This window comes from Dendrobates tinctorius, unplaced genomic scaffold (genome assembly GCF_039654945.1).
Source record: "Dendrobates tinctorius isolate UK_male_01 unplaced genomic scaffold, ASM3965494v1 ptg000056l, whole genome shotgun sequence".
NCBI classification, from domain to species: domain Eukaryota; kingdom Metazoa; phylum Chordata; class Amphibia; order Anura; family Dendrobatidae; genus Dendrobates; species Dendrobates tinctorius.
In genome coordinates, this window is record NW_027361724.1 from 19,401,560 (window position 1) to 19,413,617 (window position 12,058).

Here is a 12,058-nt window from a genome sequence, read left to right on the forward strand (position 1 = left end):
GGTTCCATTCAGGGGTGGACAGGGGCGGAAATTATATTGGTGCAACTGCACACAGGCCAAGAAATAAGGGGACCCATTTCCACCTCCACAGTAGATGAAATTGTGCGTTATGATGAGTTATTGGGCTGATCATTAGCGTAAAGACAGAATATAACATTTCTCCACAACAGCACCTTTAACATAAGGCATACAGCTAGAACTAGCTTAACATTTCTATTACCTGTATGCCCATATTTATAGGTCATATACTTCTCGGGGGTGACAGATTCTCTTTAAAGCATAAACACACATATATTAATGCTTATCTATCTAATAGGATGACAACAGCTGTCCAGACCTGCATCCCACCACAACAACCACTCTGGAGTAATCCCCGGAGAATGAAATCTATCAAGATCACTGCTGCAGACTTACAGCAGGAATCTGTGCAAGAATACTGAAAGCTCAGAGAATGTGAGAGGAGAGCTGCGGTGAGCTTACCTGCAGCTGTGCAGGACTTGAAGCAAATGACTACTGGGGAGTGGCCGGAGGCAGAGTCAGACGCCGAATAGAGGCGGTGACCGGCGATGCCGGAAAGTAGTTTGAACGTACCGAAGTCAAGCCAGGAGGTCGATGAGGTGCCAAAGGGTTAAACACAGAGAGTGGTCAGGACATAGCTAAATGTCAGAAAACCGGAGATAGCTGTACAGTACAAATGGGGCAGACTAGTGGGAAGTCAGAGGAAGCAAGCCAAAGGTCAGAGCCAGAATAGACAGTAAGCACAGAATCACAAGGCAAGGCACAGAACGAGAAAAAAGACCGGGTCATACACTGAGAGACAATCAGACAAAAGAGTATGCAAGCACACCAGGGGTCAGACACACAGCCATGAATTAATGTATCACTGACAGGGAACTCAGACAGGAGCGGGTAAATATAGCCCTCCCCAAACCAAAAGGCCAAAAAATTAACCATGAGAGGATGGGATAAAGAAATCCCATCCATAGCTATGACAGAAATCATCCTCCGTGACAAAGCAAGTGGCTAAGCATCTCCCTTTGCTCTTAGGATATTTACTCATGTAAGAGTGCTGCTCAAACTGTTGGGGTGCAGCTGTGGGACCCTATTTTCAGAGATGATGTCCTCCACCCAAGTCTCAAAAAGCTGAAAGGGTCTTCAGGAGAGATGGGTAGTCGAGCTAGACTATCAGACAGTCACCTCTGTAGCTGTACTGTCATCCTTCCTATGGTTCCATTCAGGGGTGGACAGGGGCGGAAATGATATTGGTGCAACTGCACACAGGCCAAGAAATAAGGCGACCCATTTCCACCTCCACAGTAGATGAAATTGTGCGTTATGATGAGTTATTGGGCTGATCATTAGCGTAAAGACAGAATATAACATTTCTCCCCAACAGCACCATTAACATAACGCATACAGTTAGAACTAGCTTAACATTTCTATTACCTGTATGCCTGTATTTATAGGTCATATACGTCTCGGGGGTGACAGATTCTCCTTAAAGCATAAACACACATATATTAATTCTTATCTATCTAATAGGATGACAACAGCTGTCCAGACCTGCATCCCACCACAACAACCACTCTGGAGTAATCCCCGGAGAATGAAATCTATCAAGATCCCTGCTGCAGACTTACAGCCGGAATCTGTGCAAGAATAGTGGAAGCTCAAAGAGTGTGAGAGGAGAGCTGCAGTGAGCTTACCTGCAGCTGTGCAGGACTTGAAGCAAATGACTACCGGGGAGTGGCCGGAGGCAGAGTCAGACGCCAAGTAGAGGCGGTGACCGGAGATGCCGGAAAGTAGTTTGAACGTACCGAAGTCAAGCCAGGAGGTCGGTGAGGTGCCAAAGGGTTAAACACAGAGAGTGGTCAGGACGTAGCTAAATGTCAGAAAACCGGAGATAGCTGTACAGTCCAAATGGGGTAGACTGGTGGTAAGTCAGAGGAAGGAAGCCAAAGGTCAGAGCCAGAATAGACAGTAAGCACAGAATCACAAGGCAAGGCACAGAACGAGAAAAAAGACCGGGTCATACACTGAGAGACAATCAGACATGAGTATGCAAACACACCAGGGGTCAGACACACAGCCATGAATTAATGTATCACTGACAGGGAACTCAGACAGGAGCGGGTAAATATTGCCCTCCCCAAACCAAAAGGAGGCCAAAAAATTAACCATGAGAGGATGGGATAAAGAAATCCCATCCATAGCTATGACAGAAATCATCCTCCGTGACAAAGCAAGTGGCTAAGCATCTTCCTTTGCTCTTAGGATATTTACTCATGTAAGAGTGCTGCTCAAACTGTTGGGGTGCAGCTGTGGGACCCTATTTTCAGAGATGATGTCCTCCACCCAAGTCTCAAAAAGCTGAAAGGGTCTTCAGGAGAGATGGGTAGTCGAGCTAGGCTATCAGACGGTCACCTCTGTAGCTGTAGTGTCATCCTTCCTATGGTTCCATTCAGGGGTGGACAGGGGTGGAAATCATATTGGTGCAACTGCACACAGGCCAAGAAATAAGGGGACCCATTTCCACCTCCACAGTAGATGAAATTGTACGTTATGATGAGTTATTGGGATGATCATTAGCGTAAAGACAGAATATAACATTTCTCCACAACAGCACCATTAACATAAGGCATACAGTTAGAACTAGCTTAACATTTCTATTACCTGTATGCCCATATTTATAGGTCATATACTTCTCGGGGGTGACAGATTCTCTTTAAAGCATAAACACACATATATTAATTCTTATCTATCTAATAGGATGACAACAGCTGTCCAGACCTGCATCCCACCACAACAACCACTCTGGAGTAATCCCTGGAGAATGAAATCTATCAAGATCACTGCTGCAGACTTACAGCAGGAATCTGTGCAAGAATACTGAAAGCTCAGAGAATGTGAGAGGAGAGCTGCGGTGAGCTTACCTGCAGCTGTGCAGGACTTGAAACAAATGACTACCGGGGAGTGGCCGGAGGCAGAGTCAGACGCCGAATAGAGGCGGTGACCGGCGATGTCGGAAAGTAGTTTGAACGTACCGAAGTCAAGCCAGGAGGTCGATGAGGTGCCAAAGGGTTAAACACAGAGAGTGGTCAGGACGTAGCTAAATGTCAGAAAACCAGAGATAGCTGTACAGTACAAATGGGGCAGACTGGTGGGAAGTCAGAGGAAGCAAGCCAAAGGTCAGAGCCAGAATAGACAGTAAGCACAGAATCACAAGGCAAGGCACAGAACGAGAATAAAGACCGGGTCATACACTGAGCGACAATCAGACAAAAGAGTATGCAAGCACACCAGGGGTCAGACACACAGCCATGAATTAATGTATCACTGACAGGGAACTCAGACAGGAGCGGGTAAATATAGCCCTCCCCAAACCAAAAGGAGGCCAAAAAATTAACCATGAGAGCATGGGATAAAGAAATCCCATCCATAGCTATGACAGAAATCATCCTCCGTGACAAAGCAAGTGGCTAAGCATCTCCCTTTGCTCTTAGGATATTTACTCATGTAAGAGTGCTGCTCAAACTGTTGGGGTGCAGCTGTGGGACCCTATTTTCAGAGATGATGTCCTCCACCCAAGACTCAAAAAGCTGAAAGGGTCTTCAGGAGAGATGGGTAGTCGAGCTAGGCTATCAGACGGTCACCTCTGTAGCTGTAGTGTTATCCTTCCTATGGTTCCATTCAGGGGTGGACAGGGGCGGAAATGATATTGGTGCAACTGCACACAGGCCAAGAAATAAGGGGACCCATTTCCACCTCCAGAGTAGATGAAATTGTGCGTTATGATGAGTTATTGGGCTGATCATTAGCGTAAAGACAGAATATAACATTTCTCCACAACAGCACCATTAACATAAGGCATACAGTTAGAACTAGCTTAACATTTCTATTACCTTTATGCCCATATTTATAGGTCATATACTTCTCGGGGGTGACAGATTCTCTTTAAAGCATAAACACACATATATTAATTCTTATCTATCTAATAGGATGACAACAGCTGTCCAGACCTGCATCCCACCACAACAACCACTCTGGAGTAATCCCCGGAGAATGAAATCTATCAAGATCCCTGCTGCAGACTTACAGCAGGAATCTGTGCAAGAATACTGAAAGCTCAGAGAATGTGAGAGGAGAGCTGCGGTGAGCTTACCTGCAGCTGTGCAGGACTTGAAGCAAATGACTACCGGGGAGTGGCCGGAGGCAGAGTCAGACGCCGAATAGAGGCGGTGACCGGCGATGCCGGAAAGTAGTTTGAACGTACCGAAGTCAAGCCAGGAGGTCGGTGAGGTGCCAAAGGGTTAAACACAGAGAGTGGTCAGGACGTAGCTAAATGTCAGAAAACCGGAGACAGCTGTACAGTACAAATGGGGCAGAGTGGTGGGAAGTCAGAGGAAGAAAGCCGAAGGTCAGAGCCAGAATAGACGGTAAGCACAGAGTCACAAGGCAAGGCACAGAACGAGAAAACAGACCGGGTCATACACTGAGAGACAATCAGACAAAAGGGTATGCAAGCACACCAGGGGGTCAGACACAAAGCCAAGAATGAAAGTATCACTGACAGGGAACTCAGACAGGAGCGGGTAAATATAGCCCTCCCCAAACCAACTGGAGGCCACAAAATTAACCCTGAGAGGACGGGATAAAGAAATCCCGTCCATAGCTATGACAGAAATCATCCTCAGTGACAAAGCAAGTGGCTACACATCTCCCTTTGCTCTTAGGATATTTACTCATCTAAGAGCGCTGCTCAAACTGTTGGGGTGCAGCTGTGGGACCCTATTTTCAGAGATGATGTCCTCCACCCAAGTCTCAAAAAGCTGAAAGGGTCTTAAGGAGAGATGGGTAGTTGAGCTAGGCTATCAGACGGTCACCTCTGTAGCTGTAGTGTCATCCTTCCTATGGTTCCATTCAGGGGTGGACAGGGGCAGAAATGTTATTGGTGCAACTGCACGTAGGCCAAGAGATAAGGGGACCCATTTCCACCTCCACAGTAGATGAAATTGCGCATTATGATGAGTTATTGGGCTGATCATTAGCGTAAAGACAGAATATAACATTTCTCCACAAAAGCACCATTAACATAAGGCATACAGTTAGGACTAGCTTAACATTTCTAATACCTGTATGCCTATATTAATAGGTCATATGCGTCTCAGGAGCAACAGATTCCCTTTAAAGCATTAACACTCATATATTAATTCTTATTTTTTCTAATAGGATGATGACGACAGCTGTCTAGACCTGCATCCCACCACAACAACATCTCTGGAGTAATCCCGGGAGAATGAAATCTATCAAGATCCCTGCTGCAGTATTACAGCAGAAATCTGTGCAAGAATACCGAGAGCTCTGAAAGTGTGAGAAGAGGGCTGCGTTGAGCTTACTTGCAGCAGAGCAGGTCCTGAAGCAAGTGACCACCGGTGAGTGAACGGAGGCGGAATCAGGCGCCGAGTAGCGGCAGTGACCGGCGATGCCAGAAATTAGATAGATCATGCAGAAATCAAGCTAGGACGTCGGCGAGGTGCTAAAGGGTTAAACACAGAAAGTGGTCAGGACATAGCCAAATCTCAGAACACCGGAGATAGCTGTACTCTACAAATGGGGCAGACTGGTGAGAAGTCAGAGGAAGCAAGCCAAAGGTCAGAGCCAGAATAGACAGTAAGCATAGAGTCACAAGGCAAGGCACAGAACGAGAAAACAGACCAAGTCATACACTGAGAGACAATCAGACAAAAGAGTATGCAAGCACACCAGGGGTTCAGACACACAGCCAAGAATGAATGTATCATTGACAAGGGAACTCAGACAGGATCGGGTAAATATAGCCCTCCCCAAACCAAAAGGAGGCCACAAAATTGACCATGAGAGGACGGAATAAAGAAATCCCATCCATGGCTATAACAGAAATCATCCTCAGTGACAAAGCATGTGGCTTTGCATCTCCCTTTGCTCTTAGGATATTTACTCATCTAAGAGTGCTGCTCAAACTGTTGGGGTGCAGCTGTGGGACCCTATTTTCAGAGATGATGTCCTCCACCCAAGTCTCAAAAAGCTGAAAGGGTCTTCAGGAGAGATGGGTAGTCGAGCTAGGCTATCAGACGGTCACCTCTGTAGCTGTAGTGTCATCCTTCCTATGGTTCCATTCAGAGGTGGACAGGGGCAGAAATGATATTGTTGCAACTCCAGACAGGCCAAGAGGTAAGGGAAACCATTTCCAACTCCACCGTAGATGAAATTGTGCATTATGATGAGTTATTGGGCTGCAAAGGACTCATATACTGTTCTTGCATAGGGGTCCTCTTCTATCTGTGTAAGTCAGTGGCTCCAATGTATAGTTAATTTCCTGCAATGAGAATCACATCACATTAATAATTTCCAGGCAATCAAGCTCAATACAATCAATCCTATAACTACCACTATGGGGTTTAGCAAAGTTGAGATTACCGTATATACTCGAGTTTACGCCGACACGAGTGTAAGCCGATGCACTTAATTTTGCCACGGAAAACTAGGTAAGCTTATTGACTTGAGTATAAGCCGGGTATGCAATGTCCCCTCATCCCTGTCCTGCTCTGTGTGGCTCTTTCCCCTCCTACTATGCACAGCTCGGCTCCCTGTCCCATCCTTCTATGCATTGCTCAGCTCCTTGTCCTTTCCCGTGCTCCCCTGTCCTCCTCCATGCTCCTCAGTGCTCCCCCGTCCTCCTCCGTTATCCCAGTCCTCTTCCATGCTCCCCCTCCTCCTCTGTGCTCCCCCATCCTCCTCCATGCTCCTCATTGCTTCCCGTCCATCTCAGTGCTCCCTCAGTACTCCTCTGTGCTCCCTCGTCCTCCTCAGTGCTTTTCGTTCTCCTCAGTACTTCATCCGTCGTCCTCCGTGCTCCTCTGTGCTTCCCATGTCCTCCTCAGTGTTTCTTCCGTCCTTCTCGATGCTTCCCTCTGTCTTCCTCTGTGCTCCTCAGTGATTCTCCTGTCCTCCTCAGTACTTCCCCTGTTCTCCTCCGTGCTCTTAAGTGCTTACATGTCCTCTTCAGTGTTCCCCCGTCCTCCTCAGTGCTTCCCCCATCCTCCTCAGTGCTTCCTCTGTCCTCCTCAGTGCTTCCCCACCCTCCTTCTTGCTCCTCAGTGCTTCCCCTGTCTTCCTCAGTGCTTCCCCATCTTCCTCAGTGTTTCACCCATCTTGCTTAGTGTTTCACCCATCCTCCTCAGTGTTTCACCCGTCCTCCTCAGTGCTCCCCCCGTCCTCCTCAGTGCTCCCCCAGTCCTCCTCATTCGTGCTTCCCCCGTCCTCTGCCATCATACTCACCCTCCTTGTGTGCTCCCCTCATCCTCCTCAGTGCTCCCCCAGTCCTCCTCATCCATGCTTCCCCCCATCCTCCTCCGTCATACTCACCCTCCTTGTGCCATCGCTGAACGTCCCTGCATCCTCCGTTGTCCTGGGGCCGGCAGCTTCTTCCTGTGTTGAGTGGTCACATGGTACTGCTCATTAAGGTAATGAATTTGCCTCCACGCCTATGGGAGTGGAGTCGCGTCCATATTCATTACCTTAATGAGCGGTACCATGTGACCGCTCAACACGGGAAGAAGCTGCCTGCCCTGGTACAATGGAGGATGCAGGGACATTCAGCGATGGCATGAGGTGGGTGAGTTTGATGTCCCAGCCACTGGCTCCTGCTGCCGCTCCCCCTCCCCCGCTGGCTTTCTGCAAAATGACTTGCATATAAGCCAAGAGGGGGCATTTTCAGCACAAAAAATGTGCTGAAAATCTCAGCTTATACATGAGTATATACGGTATATTGTTTATCCCAATTCTGATAGACCCCATCCAGAAAAAGGGATTCCATCACTCCTTGCATATATCTCTAGCTTTTTGTTGCAGCTCCTTTACTTTATCCATGTTTTTCTATTGAATCATATGCATCTTCAATCCAGGAGCAGCATTCCTCACCGATAACAGCACAAGTGCCCCCTTCAATTGCTAACAGGTAGTCAAGAGCCATTCTCTTCTGAATGGCCACCATCCCCTTTCGTTGACATCAGAAGTAGAAGCTAATGGGGGCACAACCAACAACCAAAACATTTGATAAAATGACAAATAAGAGCCAATGTGGGTGGGGCCAACAGCCATAGCATTCTGTGACATCATATGACGCATCTAATGGGGGCGGAATCAACAATCCCAACACTCTAACACAGGGGTCCTCAAACTATGTCCCGCGGGGCACATACAGCCTGCTGAGGACATTTATCTGGCCCCTGGGCCCGGCCGACATTGATCTTCACTACAGTTCAATGCCGGCGGGCCCTGTAATTTCGGGTGGAATGACGAGACAGCAAAGGAAGGCAACCCATATGCAGCACAGACGACGTGATTGTCATTATGCCACCTGCACGGCCTGATGTGACGTCACGCCGCCTGTGCTAGAGGAAGACGGAGTCAGCGTGCCTCTTCAGAGCAGCGGGGGACATAGGTGAGTACTGTTAGGTTTTTTTTTTTAAGTTGGGTCAGGTCTATGCTGCCTATTGGGAATATTTGCCTGCCTGTTAGTAGCATTTATCTGCCTGTTGGGGACTATGCTGCCTATTGGGGACATTTACCTGCCTATTGGAGACATTTACCTGCCTACTGAGATCAATGCTGCCTATTGGGGAAAATGCTGCCTATTGGAGACATTTACCTGCCTATTGGGGACAATGCTGCCTTTTGGGGACATTTACCTGCCTATTGGGGACAATGCTGCCTATTGGGGACTATGCTGCCTATTGGGGACAATTACCTGTCTATTGGGGACAATGCTGCCTATTGGGGACTATGCTTCCTATTCGGGACATTTACCTGCCTATTGGGGACATTTACCTGCCTATTGGGGACCTATGCTATCTATTGGGGACATTTACCTGCCTATTAGGGACCTATGCTGCCTATTGGGGACATTTACCTGCCTATTGGGGACATTTACCTACCTATTGGAGACATTTACCTGCTTACTGGGGACCTATGATGCGTATTGCACTTTATATTTCATTGAATATTGATATATTTGATCTTTTCATTTTTTTATTTTATTTTGCACTTTTCCAGTGAACGAGGTATTGGAGATATACTGAGGAATACATATGCGATTATAGTATATATTTAATTGGGTCCAATTTATTGTTATACAATTGTCCCTACCTGCACATTGTTTTTAAATTGATTTTAAATATACAATTTTTACCACCAATATAATAAAAATTATTGAATTAATTATATCCTGCTTGGTCTTTTCTGGTCAAGGGGTCCTTTGGTAGATTGGGATTTGGCTTCGATTGAAGTGCATTGCCCAATATACTAGGCATCAAACAATATGAATCCTACCAATGTGGGGGAATATTTGAATAGTTTCACTACCTATGGAGCTAATATGTATATACATCGGTGTTGTACAAGAATTTCCCAATATTGGTTGGATTTATATTTTTGATTTAGACTACATATTACTATAATGTCTCAATAACATCTGACAATTCCATAATTGTCTCCAGGTTACATGTGTTCGTTTTACAGGATATAACTTTAATCTCCCAGATTTGGATGATTCTATAATAATTCATGGCTTTAAAATCAAGAAGTCATCATGTTCCAGTTATGGCTGAGGGAATTCTCTCAGTTATAAGTGTTCTATGGACCTGATGAGCAAGAAAGTCAGAAACCAATAAAATGTGATGGATAATCGGGAAGTCATTGTCATTTCTGTACTTGGAGATAAATCCTGTCACATCCTATATATCCCTTTACTATTGGAAGAAATGCTGTAAAACTAGGACATCACCTAATCTGAGGGGTTCACTATTTGTTTTGGACCTGCTTGTATCATATAGAATAAAGACTCCTTAATGAATAAAAAATAAATGAGAAATAGATGATAGAAGAGAATGAAGGACAGAACCAGAGAAAACATAGAACCGACTTACCTGTCTCTCCACCGTCTGCAACTGTCAAATGGAATGTTGGCTCTGCAGCTCCTTACACAATGTGTGTGTGTGATGTCATAATGCAAGGGGGTGGAACCAGAAACCACAACATTCCATGACGTCATCAGCAGGAGCAACAGTTGTTATTTAACCCCTTAATGACCGTCGGTACGCCTTTTAACAGCGGTAGTTAGACTACTTTCACATTTGCGCCGTTTTGTGCAGTGTTTCGTGCACACATAAAACGCAACCAAAAAACACTTGCAAACGCATGTAAATGCAGCGATTTTTTTATGCATTAGCGTGCGCATGACGACAAAAAAACGCAGCGTTTGTATGCGTTTTTGCATGCATTTGTATTTTTATGCGCATGCGTTGTCTAGGTGTCACATTTCACAGGAGGAAAATCCTTGAAAAATTCTTGAAACAGACTCCACCAATGGGACACCAGTGGGCATGTGTCATGGGAATTCTTTATGTATACCCTGTTTACAGCTGAATTCTTCAGATTTGGTTACTTTTTCCTTTGTGAAAATGTATCTGCGTTGGACGAGTTTTCACTTTAACTTGGATCTGGACATCGTGCTGGCTCAGGCTTTTGTATTTGCTTGCCAGCAACAAAGGGAGAGAGAGAGACAGCGAAGACAGCAGCAAGGGCCTTTGTGGATACATCCGATTATTGAACTCTGGGAGAGCCGTGGAGCGTACCACACCCTCTGCAACGAGCTCCAGGGAAACCCAGCGAAATTTAGTAACTATACCTGGATGTCCCAAGAAAGCTTCATGGATTTGCTTGCTCGTGTTCAAGAAGCCATCCGGAGACAGGACACAGCTCCGTCATGCAATTCCTCCTGAGGAATGGCTCCTGGTCACATTACGGTACGTGATATTTACAAACCAATGCCTGCTTAATTTTCTTTGTACTGACATGTACTATTCCAAAGCCTGCAGAATTATTGTTCTGCCATGTACTAAACAAAAGCCTGCAGAATTATTGTTCTGCCATGTAGTAAACAAAAGCCTGCAGAATTATTGTTATAACACACAAAAAAAACCAATGAATGATTATTACGGCAAAAACTCAGAGCAATATTAATCAACCACAGCAGAATTAGTTTAAATTGCCAAAATATACAAATTTTGTTAAGCACAATTTGCTACACAAAATATCCAAACATTCCAAATTGTTCACAGATGACAAAAAAGGATACTGCTATCCAAACAGGGAGCCATATTGCACGTTTGCCCATAAACTGCATACACTGTGACTATTTAATTCAAAGCAGGCATAGCCTGTATACAATTGTAATGAGAATTAATCATACAGTAGGCCACTAGTTGGTACAGACAACACCCATAATTGTTAAATTCATGTATACTGGGTAAGCATATTTAAATAAAAGGAAAAATTCCTTAATTAAAACAGGCACAGCCTATATTTAAATACATGGAGACTCTAATCTCAAAAATATGCCACCTATCTATTTGTATATACCACACCTAACGGTGATATAGTGGTGTGCAGCCAATTAGATGAATGTAATAAGGAGAAACTCCCAGAGAAAGGGCACTTACATGTTTGTTAGTGTATGATGCTGGCTTCCCCGTCGCCCCAACGCTCGTTTCGCTTCTCTGTTTGGCAGATTCCTGGCTACTGGAGAGACCCTGTCATCACTCCACTTCCAGTACCGAATTGGAATATCCACCTTGTCGGGAATAGTTGCGGACACCTGCCGGGCTTTGTGGGACGTTCTCTGTCCAGAATTTATGTCCCTGACAACCGTGGAAAAGTGGATACATATTGCTGAAAAATTCTGGACAGTCTGCAATTTCCCCAACTGTTTGGGAGCGGTGGATGGGAAACACATCTGGATAATCAAACCCAAAAGAAGGGGATCGGAGTACTATAACTATAAAAAGTACTTTTCTACAGTACTCATGGCCGTTGCGGATGCAGACTGTCTATTTGTTGCAGTGGACATTGGGGCATTTGGCTGTGGGAATGACTCCCAGGCTTTTAAGAACTCGGACATGGGCCGGAGGTTGTATGGCAACCATTTCAATGTCCCCATGCCACGGCCTCTTCCCCACAC